The sequence below is a fragment of the Drosophila serrata genome, unplaced genomic scaffold (genome assembly GCF_035046125.1).
Source record: "Drosophila serrata isolate PLE 108 unplaced genomic scaffold, ASM3504612v1 contig_240, whole genome shotgun sequence".
Classification (NCBI taxonomy): Eukaryota; Metazoa; Arthropoda; class Insecta; order Diptera; family Drosophilidae; genus Drosophila; species Drosophila serrata.
In genome coordinates this window covers 2983131-2999729 of record NW_028257138.1, presented here as the reverse complement: position 1 = coordinate 2999729, position 16599 = coordinate 2983131, and the positions used below count along the sequence as shown (strand labels likewise).

General features: G+C 37.8%; 1 protein-coding gene across 1 annotated transcript in view; it reads left to right on the top strand.

The window, feature by feature from the left end:
• Pkg21D (Protein kinase, cGMP-dependent at 21D) overlaps positions 1-16599 on the top strand; it is a 202304-nt gene that overhangs the window by 47240 nt on the left and 138465 nt on the right. The window lies entirely within an intron of this gene.

The following is a 16599-nucleotide window of genomic DNA, read 5'->3' as shown; positions in this document are numbered from 1 at the left end:
CCAACGATTTTGAAAAAAAATTTTTTTTTTAAATGTATTTCCCTATAGGGCTAGAAAGATTCCCCTTTTCATACTGATCAAGAATATATATGATTTATAGGGTCGGAAACGACTCCTTCACTGCGTTTTAAGCTTCTGACTGAATATATGATACCCTGTAAGGGTATAAATATTCAGTATGACGATTTTCCTATAACACAAAGCTTAAAAAACTCATAACTCTGCCAAAAATCCATTAATTTTGATTCGGAAAGCTGTTCTGCGCTAGTTTTTGATAGATTAATAAGTCTACATACCTATATTTCAATTTTAAAGTATTTAAAATTTTCTCAATTTTTTAAATGTTAAAAGTCCTTTTAAACACCAAAAATTTTGAAAAAAAAATGTAAAAAAAAAATGTATTTTCCTATAGGGCTAGAAAGATTCCCCTTTTCATACTGATCAAGAATATATATGATTTATAGGCTCGAAAACGACTCCTTCACTGCGTTTTAAGCTTCTGACTGAAAAAATGATACCCTGCAAGGGTAGAATATTTAATAATAATAACATAGTTATACATTTCTATTATGTATAGAAATTATTTGTGAAGTACACGTTTGGTATATGTTTGTTTGGATTAATAAAAGTATTTCTTTAGTTCTCAGTAAAGTAAAATGCAATATAATTGATTTCTGATTGATGAAGTCAGACGACACCCCAAGCTATTTAAAGGCCCCAATCAATTTTAAATAATTTTCCAAGCCAAAGCAAACTATCAAAAAAAAAAAAACTATCAACTATCCCCTGCTGAGAGGGTCTAATTGAATCAGGCTAGACGGCGAGGAGTCTCCACTCCTCCAGGAAGGGAGGATCCAGGCCAGCCTCGCCATATGGAGCTGCGTGAAATCCAATCAACGTTTTTTTTTTTCTAATCAGGCAAAGTATAAAGTAAATTCAATTACGCGGCTACTTTGTAAATCCCCCAGGATCACACGCCTAGGAGACGCTCCTCCTTGGAGTGTGCGTGGTGCGTGTGCGGCATGCATATGGGGAAAGTGGAAAAGTGCGTGGGTGGAAATTGTCCCAAAAGAAATTTTTTGAAAATAAATAGAATTCCGCCAAAGTCAAAGCAGAGTAAACAAGAGTGTGGATTTTTTAGGGCAGCAGATGAAGGGGAATCCATGGCAACTAATCAGAAATTCCGTCTCATGCGCTGATGTGAAGTGTGCCACCAAAAAAAAATACAAGAAATAAGAATACAAGAGAGCGACAGACGCAGGAGACAGGACAGGACAGGGCAGGGCAGGACAGGATAGGACGGAACAGGACGAAGACGGACTCCGGCCCAACCCAAGTGGCATCTATACTACAGCGCCCGGGATTATGCAAAATTCAATTTGCAACTTAAATGTGTTTATTTTGCGTTACGCTCTCGCTGCCTGCTGGGGCAATTTTTATTTTCACTGAAAATGAGGGATTTACTTACTTACCAAGTGCCGGAGCTGGAGCCTGCCTCTGCCTCTGCCGGGGTGATAAGCGAACGGGTAGCCGGAAAATGGAATGCCGCAGCGGAGGAGCGGTGAAGGAGTGGTGAAGAAGCGGTGACGGGGAGGAAGCAACGTAACTTAACGAGCTGAGCGTTACCCAAAACCAATGAGCAATACCGCCATCAATTTCCCAATCTTATTGAGCGTTTAAAAATGTGAGTGTGAGCACTGAGAGAAAGGAAAGAGTGAGTGTGATTTTTGAAATATTTTTTTAAATATAATATATAAATTTATGGAAATAAACAGAAACCGCAAATAAATTCAAATTTAGTGAGGTTAAAAACAATACAAAAAGAAATAAGGATTTTAAGGTAGAAAATATATTATTTCATTTTTATCAACATATTAACACCAGGTAGTTTTTCAAATTTCTTGTCTTATTTAGCTATATTTTTGATATGATAATAAAGGGTTGCGATATTCACTTTTTTATCATATCAATAATATAGTAAACTTAGATTTTAAATAATATATCTCTTCAAGCCAAAATGTTGCTGGTACCAGATTTATTATGTATGGGTGTTACACATCTTATTCTTTATATCTATTAAATATATTTATTAGCCTATAAGAGCTAGAGCTACACCAATTAATTGATTTATTTAAAGCCATAACCCCATTTAGGGATTACAATTTAAAAATTATATAATTTTTATGCTCTGTGTAGGCTGGGTGTGTATAAGTGTGTGTGTGTATGTGGGTGTAGCCCAAACTGTGGCGACAACGACATTGAGAATGAGAACGAGAACGTCCTGTGACCGGCTGCAAATTGCTGATTTACAAACAAAATGAGATTTCCGGCGGAGAACCACAGCAGTCCGCCTTTTTTTTATGGGCCGAGGCAGGCAACATAAACAGTTTGGTGGCTCCTGGTTCCTGCTCCTCCTTCGATCCTTTGCATAATAAACGGAGCTGGTTGGAGAGCTGAAAGCTGCAGTTCAGTGAGACAAATTGCCGAATTCAATTTTGATAGTGAATTTAGTCAGCCGTTTATTTAATTTTATGGCCCAATCAAAGCCATCCAATGATGAGGAAGCATGCATCCATCCTGATGAGTATTGGGTTTTGGGGGCTTCCTCTCAAGCTAACCTGACTTATCAGGCCAGGCAGCGCTTTTAATTACTTGTCAGTCAATTTGCTTATGACAGCAACTGGAATTAAAATTCAACTTAACCGGGGGCCTGGAGACCGTCACAAATGACAGTTGAATGGAATTTTGTGGAATTTGCAGTTCAGAAACAAAGCGCCTACAAGGGAAAATGTTTTTTAGTTAGTTGCCAAACGCAAATTAGCAGAAAGTTTTCCCCCTAAAAGAGGAGCACAAGGAGAACTAGGACGAGGCCAAGGCTGAAACTGAAACTGAAGCTGAGTCTGGAGGTGGAGGTGGAGGGAGTGTCCCCAGAAATGAATATTTGATGGCAGTGCCAGGGAACAAATTAAAAGCGCTTGGCAAAAGCTTGTTGCATACTTTATGGCGCTAATTTAGGGGCGAAAGTTGCGGAAAAGGATAAAGGAAGGAGAAAGGAGCAGAGGAGCAGAGGAGAGGAGAGGCAAACCGACCTCATCTATGTTACAGAAGGAGCACAGGACAGCCAGCTCCTTTTTGTTTATTTACGCACATTAATTTGCAGAAAAAGGGTTTGCCATTGGGCTCTCGCACCATATTTTCCCAAACCATTTTCCATTTTCCACTTTCCCGGTTTGAAACCGCATTTCAATGTTGCAGAAATTTTGTCGCTACAACTAAATGCTTTTAAGTGCATTTTAGTGTACCCCCTAAAATTGCTATGCAATTTCCACAGGCCTGCCTTGGCAGCTTGAGGTGTGGCTGCCTTATATTTTCCAACGCTTTTCCATAGTTCTCTCTCACTCTCTCTCCCTCTCGCTGGACATTACGTATACGCAGTGTGCTCACTCATAAATATTCATTCGCAATTTATGTAAATGCTCCTCCTCCTCCTCCTCCTCCTCCCTCCCTTGGAGCTGACACACACTTTTGATAATGTGTCGCGTTTTAATTATGAATTAATTGCGAATGATTTCAACATCATGCATTTTAATTGACATGCCATTGTGACCGATCTATGGGTGCATATAGTATGCTCTATATATGTATATATATCTGCGAGGTGTCATCCACTCAAGCACACACACACATCGCATCATTTATCACGCGACCAACGGGGGAATGACGCCAATGTCCTGGCTATGGCTATATATATACATATATATAGACCGATATATATAGCAGCGATAGCTCTATAGCCTTTGTGTCCCGTGGCCAGAGTATGTCGCATCCATTGTGCGGTCGCCACTCGTTTCAATCAATTTCATTTCGTTATCGTTATTGACATTTTGTAATTTAATCGTGTGCTTTGTCGCATGTGGAACGTCATGTGCTGCACACATATCCACAGAGAGTTGCACTGAAAGAAAATGTATATTAATTATACAGTATTTTAAATAAGCTACAGATCATTAAAATATTAACAAAGTCAAAACAGGGCTTAAGAAATCTATACAGCTTTTTGTAACACTTATTTATTATTCTTAAACATTTTTGTATGCATATTTTTAGACAGTTTTTTAAAGGATTTCACAACGCAAGTGATTTCTGGGTTAAAATATATATTATTTACCATTTTAAGTTTACATGTGATTGATAATCTAGTTTAATAGTAAAATCCTTTAAACATGACAATCAAGTCCTTCAATAAACCTTTAAAATTTTGCGGTGCACACACACTCTTTTCTCTCCCCTGTGGCAGCTTTTAACTTTATCAGCTTGTTTGGCTTGGGGTTTTTCGCTGCAAAAATAAAAAAAAAAAAAAGAATTAAAAAATAAAATAAAAATAAGGCGAGCACAGATGACACGGAAGAAGATGAAGATGAAGGGGCAGCCGGCGATATCCGATGACGTGGCGGCAGGAGGAACATTAATAAAGGACCCAAACTGGCACAGGGCTTCCGGTGCAGGATGATAATAATGATAACGATGATGATGATGATGATGATGAGCAGGTGCAGCCACTAATTAGTTGCAGCCGCACAAATATCGGGCAAAAGAAGGATATATAGACGAGAGGCAAGAGCTTTTATTGAAGCTGCGGTGTTGAATGAATAAGGAAATTAGATGCCTGGAAGGCGAGTGAGTTTTCACAATCCCACACAGCATGTGTGTGTGGTCCGTTGCCTTGATTTTTGTGGTTTCACACACACCACACACCACTCCAGCGATGGGATCTCTCTGGTTCGACGCTTAAAAACTCATTTAGCCTCGAGGAAAAACTGAAACGACAGCTGTGTTCCCAGCTTCACTTTAATATAAAATGTAAATTTTAACCAAAAACTACTTTCTTTTTTTTTTTTTGGTTGGTATCCCCAAGTCAGCAAACTGTATGAGTGTGAGTGTGCTGCTGCTGTGTGTCCTTTTTCTCCTCTCCTTCGGGTCGACCGCAGGACGACAAGCGTTGCGAGTGGAAATTTATTTGATTTGCCAACGAAAATGAAAATGAAATCGAGACCCAAGTAAATACACGATAAATATGTCGTAATATTTTAATCAAATTATGCAATTCACTGGACTCCTCACAGATCCTTGCTCCGAGGGTTTCAATTACACTCAACCGGCAACATATGACTTTTGAATTAAATGACCTGAAAATTGTCCCTTTTCTGCAGACACTGACAGAAAAGGAAATGTATATATATATATGAAAAAAAAAAGGAAACACGGACGACACTTTACGATCTCATCAACCTGGGTAATGGCCAAATTAGGACCACGACTGAGACTGAGGAGGAGGTGGAGAAGGAGGATGATTGTCGAAGCATTCGATACCCTGGCTAAATCATTGTTCCTTTGCCAGCAATTTTGCGGAGAATTTCTTCATTCGTGCGAAGAACGATTCAACTTGGAGGGGAGAGCGGCGAGTGACCACAAAGACAGGGCCAACAAGGACGACAATGTACTAAAGGAGCAGTAGGAGCTAGAAGGACACAAATGAGGCGAGACAACAACACAATAATGTACAATACTCGTTGTAACTGGGCAGTATATGAGGGACAGGGGTTTCGGTTAGGGAGACTCTTCGGAGCGCTACAGGAGATTCTTGGGAAGCAATATAATTTTTAGTAGAAAGACTTATAAATTAATCTTTTATTCAACTTTTTTGAAATATACAGGAAATATTTATTTATGTGTTTCACCTCTAGAAGAACTTTTTATTTAAATAAATAATGGCTCTAAGTAAGTGTATACGAAAGATTACAGCTGCAGTCTGCAGTTCTCTTTGGAATTTAGCGTTACACATCTTCAAGTTTTTTTTGTCTTTGATTTGTGAGACGAGATCTAAGCGACTATAAGAGTTGTGAAAAAATCCTCGCAAGGAGCAACGCCATATTATACGTTTCAAAACAAAGTAATAATATTTTTCTTATAAAATAATTTACTATAAGTAACATAATGAATTCAACGTAATATTTATCTGATATATAATATGCTCAGGTTGTAGGTCAGCAATTGGTGAGCATTTTGAGCTTGGGTTAATTTTTTTTTTCTTATTCCTTCGTCCTTGCCTTTTTTTTGCCCATTTCTGTTGCTGTTTTCTGTTGTCCCCAACACGCTCATATTTGTGGCCAGCGTGAGCAATGCAGGAGACAAGCCAGCAGGACGAGCGGAATGGCCAAGGAAACTACACCTAAACGGAGGCAAGCGGACACCACGTGTGTGTGTGTACAAAGTACATGGACATGGACAAGGACACCAACATGGGCATGGACTAGGACTAGGACTAGGACTGCGGCCAAGGATCAAATGAAGCACTCCAATGGCACCCAAGTGGGCTAATCAGAAGAAGGAGAACCTTGTAACGACTACAACGGACGGCGAGTGAGTCAAGGAGTCAGTCAACAGTTCGAAATAAAAGAAAAAATGAGGAAATGAAACAGCAAAAAAAAAAAGAAGCAGCACACCAAATTGCCATTTTTCCTACGCTTCCTGTCTTTTCCCCACAGAGAGACTGGGAGGAGAGTGAGGGGGAAAAGCTTATAAAATGAAGTGGAAAAAACGTAAACTATGAAGGCAACACACACACAGAGATCATGCATATGTATTCGCAGATATCGCTGTGTCTCTGCTCTGTAGGTTTTTCGCTTTTTATTTGTTTTCTGTTGTTATTACGACTCCATTGCGTTTAGATGGAGATTAAGTCGCTGCCCCTGCCCCTAAACCCCTTTCCCTTCTGCCACCACCCACAAAAGCTGCCTCTGTAGAAAACCCACAGATTCAGGCACTCATTCCTTTTGATACCTCTTAGTGGATGCTTCGCAGGGTGTTTTGGGTTTGTTGGAAATAAAATGTGAGAGTATTAAAAGCAAAAACTAAATCGGAACATAATAAGCATGTTTGTAATGTTTCTTGCAAGTGGCAATGTATAGTCCTTCTTTTGGTATCCATAAATATTATTTTGTAGTTTTCTAGATTAATATAAAATGGCTATATTTCAAATTTGATGAAAAACTGAAAAAGCTATACCTTATTTTTCTTCCGATCGTTCCTATGGCAGCCAGATATATGTATATGTATATATATAGTCCACCGATTCGCCATGCTCCGACTTATATACTAGTAAAATTCATTTGTTCCAAAACGAATCTCGCTCATGTTATGATTCCCAACGCGTTCTAACATCCCCGTAACGAAGTGACTTCTGCCGGACAAGCATCAGAAATGTGTTGTGTTAAAAAAGTTGCAAGTCATTGTTTATTAGTGTTCAAATTTAATTACTGATCATATATACTTACTGATCATACATACTTAGTGTTCAGAGTTACTTACAGCTCAAAGTTACTTACTGTTTAGAGTTACTTACAGCTCAAAGTTACTTACTGTTCAGAGTTACTTACTGCTCATAGTTAATTACTGGTCATATATAATTACTGACTATAGTTACTTAATGCTCATAGATACTTAGTGCTCAGAGTTAATTACACGTTATAGATACATAGTTAAAAAATAAAAAAAACCAAGGGTCAGTATGTTATATTTTTGATCAATTTTACAGATTTATCACATATTTTTTACTAACTCAAATTCTCATTATTCCAAAATAAACAATGAGACCTTTCCTACGCTTCCAAAAAATCAAATTTTGGTTGCCTCTCTTTTACTCTCTCTCAAAAATAATACTTTCCTCGCATTCACTATCTCTCAAAAAAGTGCCCTCCTCTGCGCTTCTCAACCAGTGTACTTAAGCACCGTAGCAAACACAATTATTTTTGTTCTTCTTCTTGAAACTATAAGTTTCTAATTAAATTTGAGTTGAAATCCAACCTTTGGCTATTATAAAATCTGTGTTAAGTCCCAAGGCCAACTCCGTGGCCTTGTTTCTTGTACTCCACCAAGCCTGCAGAGAGAGTATAAGTAACAACTCATTTAACTCCTTTGGGGTTACATGACGATCTAAGATTTAAGAGGCTGTTTATGTAAACAGAGAATAATCTTTTGTATGGCAGCTTTATGATATAGAAGTACGATTTTCATAAAACGTTGCACAAAATTCTAGATTAATTATATATCAAACTTGATGAAAATCTGTTAAAAACTGGAAAAGTTTTCAAAATTAGTGACTGATCATACATACTTACTGGTTATAGATACTTATTGATCGTAGTTACTTAGTGGTCATAGATACTTAGTGTTCTGAGTTAATTACTGGTTATAGATAGTTATTGTTGATTAATTTTAGGGATTTATCACATATTTTTTTACTAACTCAAATTCTCATTATTCCAAAATAAACAATGAGACCTTTCCTAAGCTTCTCAAAAAACCAAATTTTGTTTGCCTCTCTTTTACTCTCTCTCAAAAATAATACTTTCCTCGCAATCTCTATCTCTCAAAAAAGTGCCCTCCTCTGCGCTTCTCAACCAGTGTACTTAAGCACCGTAGCAAACACAATTATTTTTGTTCTTCTTCTTGAAAATATAAGTTTCAAATTAAATTTGAGTTTAAATCCTACCCTTGGCTATTATAAAATCTGTGTTAAATCAAAGTTTCCTATCACAATAACTACTAAATAAAATCCTGCAAGAACAGATGCCAACTCCGTGGCCTTGTTTCTTGTACTCTACCAAGCCTGCAGAGAGAGTATAAGTAACAACTCATTTAACACCTTTGGGGTTACATGACGATCGTAAGATTTAAGAGGCTGTTTATGTGGGAATATTTAAGGGGAAGTTTGCTTTAGTCAAATCAAGAAATTAAAGATGAATTGTAAACAGAGAGCGATCTTTTGTATGGCAGCAATATGATATAGAAGACCGATTTTCATAAAATTGTACACAAAATTCTAGATTAATTACATATCATACTTGATGAAAATCTGTTAAAAACTGGAAAAGTTTTCAAAGTTAGTAACTGATCATACATACTTACTGGTCGTAGATACTTACTGTTCAGAGTTACTTAATGTTCATTGAAACTTACCGATCATAGTTGATTACTGGTCTGATAACATTTCTATAAATTGAAAAACAAAACAAATATCGCACATCTGTGTATATGAATCTCAACTGGTTCTAACATCCCCGGAACGAAATGACTTCTGCCGGCCAATTCTCAGAAATGTGTTGTCTTACAAAAGTTGCAAGTCATTGTTTATTAGTTTTTAAAGTAAGTAACTGATCATACGTACTTACTGTTCAGAGTTACTTACTGCCTATAGTTAATTACTGATCATTTATATTTACTGATCATAGTTACTAACTGGTCATAGTCAACCGATTCTTTTGAAAAGAATAAAGTCCCCCGAGTTCCAATATTTAAAAAATCGAGAGATTCAAATATTCTATAAAACCGGGTATTCGATAGTCTTCACATTTGCATATAAAATATATACTTACTTGTTTTTCGTTACATTTTTCTCAACTCTCCTGCTCCTCTGATGTTGTTATTTTTTGCAATTTTTTGCTTTATGAGCAGTTTATTTGCTCTTCAAGTGTGTGTATGTGGTGTGTGGTGTGTGTGTGCGTGTGTGTGTGTGTGCCAGTTTCAGGCTGTTGTTGTGCGATGTGAGTGTGTGCCATGGGCCATATCCATATAGGATGCCCAGATAGCACGGGGCAACTCTGCACCAACATTTGTTTATGATTTTAGTAACAAATGAAAACTGTGCAAAAAGAAAGCGGAAAATATTGTATATTACCAGAGCGAGAGAGGGCTTGACTATTATATTGCTTTTGTGGGAATGCCAGGAGCTTCTCATCCTGCTCCTCATCCTGCTCCTGCTCCTTCGCTGAGTGCCACCCGAGTGGGAGTGTGCTTTTATTAGTCACTGTCACTGCGAGCTCGCTGCGCTCTGTAGTTGCTCCCCAAAGAGCCATCGAGCAAAACGATGCTGATGCCGCGCCGATGTGTGTGTCCTGATAAGCGGTACGGCATGGCATGGTAATTTCTCCGCCTTTTTTTTAGCTTTGTCTCTGGGCTGTTATTGTCGAAAATGTTGAAGCGAAAATGTATTAAAAATACAGGCATCAGACACACACAAGCTCACCTAGCTAGGGCTGTCACGATTTGCGCTGGGGTTTGTTTTGTAAATTAAACTATTAAAATATTTTAATTTTTAGAATTATTTTAAAATTTCAATCTTATGTGACATTTAAAGAAGCTTCCAATAGATAGTAAATGCATGAGTAAATCTAAATATATGTCAAAAATCCCGTAAAAGAAACTCTCTTGCTCTATACTGAGAACATTTTGCTTGTACATTGCAGGAAAGCGTGGAAAATATAGTGAAAGGAAGCAGCATTTCAAAAAGGTAAGTGGTTCTCCGATTGTTTTTATTTATATATGTATCCGTTTCGACTTATATACTATATATTTATTTATAAAAAGACATAGCAATATATCTGCCATTGTTAAACTATACCCTTAATTCTGCGCAACAAAAGGAGTGTTTTTTATACTACATACTATGATGTATCCTCACACAGTTAAAGAAATCCCCTAATGGTTAATAAATATTAATAATACCAAAATTGTCTTATTCAAAGACTTCATTACTTCGATAAATTCATATAATTTAATTCATATAATTCATATTCATAATTAAAATATATATGATAAAATATATATAATATGAGCTCTCGACAACCCTGACTGTGCTAAAAACACTCTCCTCAAAGTAAGCAAAACCAAAAACGAAAAATATGTTCAGCCGCAATAAAAACAGCACCACACACACATGTTTTTGGGGTGTGTGTGTGACAAAAACAAAAGCACATAAAAGAAAATTGACTGCGAAAATGTGAAAACTCTTCATTTGACATCAACCTATAAATGCCATTGTCCTGTCATAACAGCGTTTCTCAATTCTTTTCCTTCTTTTTTTGTTGAATTTAAATGAGCAGCTTGGGTTTTGTGTTACCAATATCCAATAGGGTTTAATATATTTATTTTTCTCTGGTAACTGTGAGAAAATGTTAAACTTTTGAGAAATAAACTTATGGAGTTGAGTTTGGAAATCATACTTTTGTTCCAAAGGGACTAAAGTTTCCTTTAGGCCTTGTCACGCTTCTGCCACATCAAAAGTGGCATTCATTAGCTTTATGCCCGTGCCGTCGAGGTTTATGGTTGTCTTTCCACCCCACCTGCATTTCCTCCAGGTGTATGTATGATTTTTAAGCCTCATTGTGAAGGCCCAAAGGTGTTGTGCGCGGTGTGTGTTGGTTGCGTGTGTGTGTCCTCAGAGCACACAGCTCGAGCATAATTTCTAATTAACTTTTTGCTCGAGGTGAGCTACGACGAGGCGTGGGCAGCGTCAGATCTGGGATCCGCATTTCCCAGTTCCCTTTAGCACGTCATCATAAAAATGTTTTGCCAACACATTTATGCGACGCCTCTTGGGGCAATATAGCGGGGAGGGGGGGAAGGAAAATGCGTAACAAATGAAGCAGGGAAAGCTGGAAAAAGCTGGGAAATGTGTAACGAACACCGTGGCGATGCTCAGTGCTTGGGAATGGTTGTAAAAACAGCAGCCAGGACAACGTTGTGCCACCTGTAAGCCTCTCCTCCTGCTCCCTTGCATTCTTCATCATCTGGCCGTTGTTGTTCTTGTTTTTATGCGTTAAGTCATTAAAATGAAAATTTATTATGCGCACCCCTCAAAGGAGAGGGGGTGGGTGGGGGAGGTGAAGGAGAAAAAAAATAAGATGAAGGACAACCAACGCGCAACGAAGACTGCCTATGAGGCGTATACGTAACGTGGCGCCTGGCAACTGGCATATATATCTCATTAAGCCTCGGCCTCGGAATGCTGCTACTGCTGCTCCTTCTGCCTTCTGCCATAATGAAGCCAATAAAGCTTTTTATCTGGCAGACAACGTGATTTATTTATATGCCTGAGAAATTATACCCAAAAGCCGCCTTTGATTCCAAATCCATGTGAAGTCTGAGAGCGAATGAGGATAACAAGAAAACCACATAACTTCAACCGCTCATTAAGGTAAAATCTCAGAATTTTCGATGCAACACATTATTCGAGGTGCTTGCGTTTTTGGTTTAATGATTAGAAGAACTTTGAGGCTACAAGATATGAGATATTTATGGTGAAATTTAAGCAAAAACAGTAATAATAAAAACTAACGTAAGAGAATTAAACAATGGAGGACTAGGAGCATCCCTTTTCAGCGATATAATTTTCTAAGGGTTTCAAATATCAAAACCTAGAAAGATTCGAAGGTTTATGGTGATCAAGAATATACATATATGGTTTATAATGTCGGAAACGACTCCTTTACTGCGATTTAAGCTTTAGACTGATTTTATGATACCCTGGAAGGGTATTAATATTCCATATGATGATTTTTCTATAACTTAAAGCTTTAAAATGTCATAACTCTGCCAAAAAAGCATTGATTTCAATTCGGAAAGCTGTTCTGTGCTAGTTTTTAATAGGTTAATAAATCTGCATACCTTAATTTAATTTTTAAACTATTACAATTTTTGCCAATTTTTCAAGGTGTTAAAAATGGAAAAACAGCTTATAAAATTTTGAAAAAAATTTTCTAAATTGTTTTTCTTTCTTTTATACCTAGAAAGATTTGCCTGTCGATGCTGATCAAGAATATATACGGTTTATAGGGTCGAAAATGACTCCTTCACTGCGATTTAAGCTTCTGACTGAATTTTGGACACCCTGCAAGGGTATTAATATTCGATATGATGATTTTTCTAAAATCTAAAGTTTAAAATGATCATAACTAAGCCAAAAAAGGATCTATTTAAATTCGGAAAGCTGTTCTGTTCTAGTTTTTAATAGGTTAATAAATCTGCATACTCAAGTTTCATTTTAAAACTATTTAAATTTTTAAAAAAATTTCAATATGTTCAAGATGGCAAAACCGCTCATAAACTTTTGAAAAAAATTTTTAAAAATTAAATTTCTTTCCTACACATCTAGAAAGATTCGTCTGTTTATGGTGATCAAGAATATATATGGTTTATAGGGTCGAAAATGACTCCTTCACTGCGATTTAAGCTTCTGACTAAAATGACTGCTGAAGCTGATAAAGAATATATTCTACATGAGATACATGAATACCCTTGTCCTCATATATGATTTCTGGATATAAAAATCTAATCTGAAAGCAAGTAAATGACTTTAATAAGCAGTAGTAAGCAACTTTCGCCGTATGTGCTTCGTTCTCATTAAACTTGGCTCCGGGATAACTAATAGCAATTACATGTTGCCCCCAGCGGAAGTCCTTAATTTGTCAATCCTTGTGTGCGATGAGTGTGTGTGTGCGTGTGCAAGGCAACTATCACGAGCAAGTTTGTCAAGTGAAATTTATGCGAGAGCAGTAATTGAAGCGGAAATCCACAAGAACGAGAGAGAGAGAGCGGGGAAAGAATCTAATAATTTACTTTATTTGCACCTTTGAAGAGTCGTCCTTCCCCCCTCCCCGATGGCAGCTGTGGGCAAAAAGTTTTCCACGTACACATGCCATCAGCGAAATGGAAAAAGTTTCGCTTTCTCTCACTAGGTCTCTCTTTTTCTTTCTCCTGTGGCAAGAGCCTCGATATCCTTGCTCATCAAGGCGAGCAAATTAAGAAAATTATCATGCATCGTACCTAGGCGACGCATCCATCTACGTTCCATTCAGCCCAGGAATCCAATTAAACATAAAAATAAAATAAATTGTGACATTTTCCAATTAGCGGAGCTTTCAATAGTTTGGAGGAAATTTGCTACAGAAAGAAAGAAAGAAAGATGAGCCTGCTGACAACATGTGTCATGGCCCCCTCCCTGACTCCCATACCAATCCTGTCAAGACAAATGCCGGCACCGAGATGTCTATCGCCTGGGAATCGCAGGGCTGGGAATCCCAGTTGGATTTTAGGGGGATAACCACCCGGAGATGGAGCTGAAGAGGCTGAACGAGGGAAGGGGGAAGCTAATTAATGGCATCACAAGTCCAACAACAACAGCAACAAATGGAAATTATTTACAGGAAGAGAGAGTGAGAGTACTCGAGAGGTTAATACCCATTATAATTAAATTCTAGAGGTTGAAAATTAGTCTTAATTCATTTGGAATTGCAAGATGTTGTTTTTTATGTTATAACAAATGATTATTGAGAATTTATGCTTTAAAAAGCTTAATAAAGATCTTGTCAACAGACAGAAACAGGCTTATTTTAAAACAGAAACACAAATTTCTTCATTCAACTTTGAAATCTCTTATTTGTTTCCTCTGAATTTTAAGATTATATTATATATAAATAAGAGAAGTTCATTTAGTTTTTGAAAGAATATTACTTTAACAACAAATTCTTTCTACAACCAACTCAAATCTGGTCTTGGGTCTAATATACCCAGAAAATCCTTCACCCATTGAAGCTGCTGAAAAAGATCTAAAGAGCTGGCGGCAAGCGATGGTCTCCTTGGTCCAACTAGCTGCAAATTACAAATGAGTTCGACACAAGAGATACTACACCCAGACACACACACAAGGAAAGAGATTCGAATGTGAAAATAATTGCCAAAAATAACAGAGAATTTATTTATGCTTGACTACTTCAGCAAGGACTGCGGCCACTGGGTTTTTATGATTTTCGTCAGAGACGGCTTCCAGCTCCAACTCCATCTCCATTTCCACTTCCAGTTCTCTAAATGAGCAAAAACACATAAAAATGTTGAGCAATTTCTCTCTGCGGCCGTCTGCCTCAATCCACTGTCCTTTTTGGCATCCTTTTGCTTTTGCTTTGCTTTCTTGCAATTTGCAACTAATTGCTACAAATTAATTTTAGTATGCTTTTAATGGCATTTTGAATGTGGCCAAGAGACGCAACGCCGAGTGCCGAGTTCCCCCGGACACAATGAAGCTCTTTTGTCCAAGAGCGCAAAAGGGATTTTTGCGGCTTGCCTTTTGCTGTCTTTGCCCTGGCCTTGCCTTGGCTTGGATTTAATGAGCTGCGACAATCGTCATAGTCCTGGCCAAGATGGATCAAGAGCCAGGAGCAGAGAGGAGCAACTGCCAAACAATGGAGCGCATTTAGTTGACAGGCTCCGAAAATCCTTGGCCTCCTCCTTTCTGTCTTTCCAAGCGAAAGTTTTGCAAGAAAGCAAGAAAAATATAAAAATAAATTCCAAACTTAACTCAAAAAGGGCATCCACGAAGGAAGCATAGTGCGTGCTCATTAGATCACCATTGTGCTGCATCCGGAGGGGTTTCCTGCTTCCGGAATCGCTGGCACTTCCCGGCCACGCCTTCCGCCCGAAGCCTTCCTCCCTTCCCACATCAATTTGTCGTCGTGTCAACAGCAAAACTAATTTATTTACGAGCCTCCTTCTCTCTCTCTCTCTTTAAACCCCCTGATTATTCATACGCACTTGTGGCCCAACCCCTGGAGTATCCTCCTGTCTCCATCCTGCATCCTGCATCCTGCGTCTGTTGACTTTCATTAGCTCAAATTACGCAAAAGTACTCGAGCATCGCACGTATAAATCAGACGGCAAATCAAATTCACTTGCAGATGCACTCCACACTCCACACTCCATACTCCAACAGAGTCCTGCTGCTGCAGACTCATCCTAGTCGGTTTCCAATGGTTGGCAGCCCATAAATGGTGACCCCGATACACGGACCATTGGATTGGTTACCATACTCTGAAGGCTATCTGTGCAGGGAGAGAAAAAATGTGGTAGTTGAGTGGGTTTCTTTATAGGGTTTATTGGGATTATTATACAGCATTGCTCTTAAGAAAGCTCCAACTCTTATAATCGAATGTATTTTCTTCCTAGAAAGAACGAATTACAAAAGGAAGATCTCTCTCTCATCTTACTTGTATTTAAATAGACTTTTAAGGGAGCTCTTTTTCCTAGGGAAGATCAAGATACAATTTGTATAGTATATGTCACAGAAATCAAAGGTTCTAATAAACAGACTTTAAAAAGGCAAAGCTCAAATGTCTTCTCTTATAAGAATGATCTCTCATCTCAGTCGTTTTGAAATAGACTTTTAATATAACAAAGGCGAGCCTTGATTTCTAGAGAAGATCAAGATATGATTCATTTTATATAATTTTTATAGTATATATCACAGAGATCAAAGTTCTTATAAAGAGACTTCAAAAAGGCAAAGCTCGAATGTCTTCTGTTTTAAGACTGAACTCATTGTAAAAGAGTGATCTTTCTCATCTCTCATCATAGTTGCTTTCAAATAGACTTTTAATATAACAAAGGCGAGCTGTATTTCCTAGAGAAATTCAAGATATGATACATATTTATAGTATATATCACTGAGATCAAAGGTTCTAATAAACACACTTGAAAAAGATACAGCGGGAAAGGGACTTTTGAAAAAGGAGAATACGATCTAATCAACTAAATCATTAAATCTACAATAATTACTATTAAACGCCTCTTTATCCAAAGTGTAAAACCTATTAAATATTTATAAAATCTAGTAGGTATTTTCTCTCACTGCACCTTTCTATCTGTCATGAACTCAATGCGGTAGCCACGCCCTGGTCATGTCGATGCCGCCGCCTGTGTTTGGTTTACGTG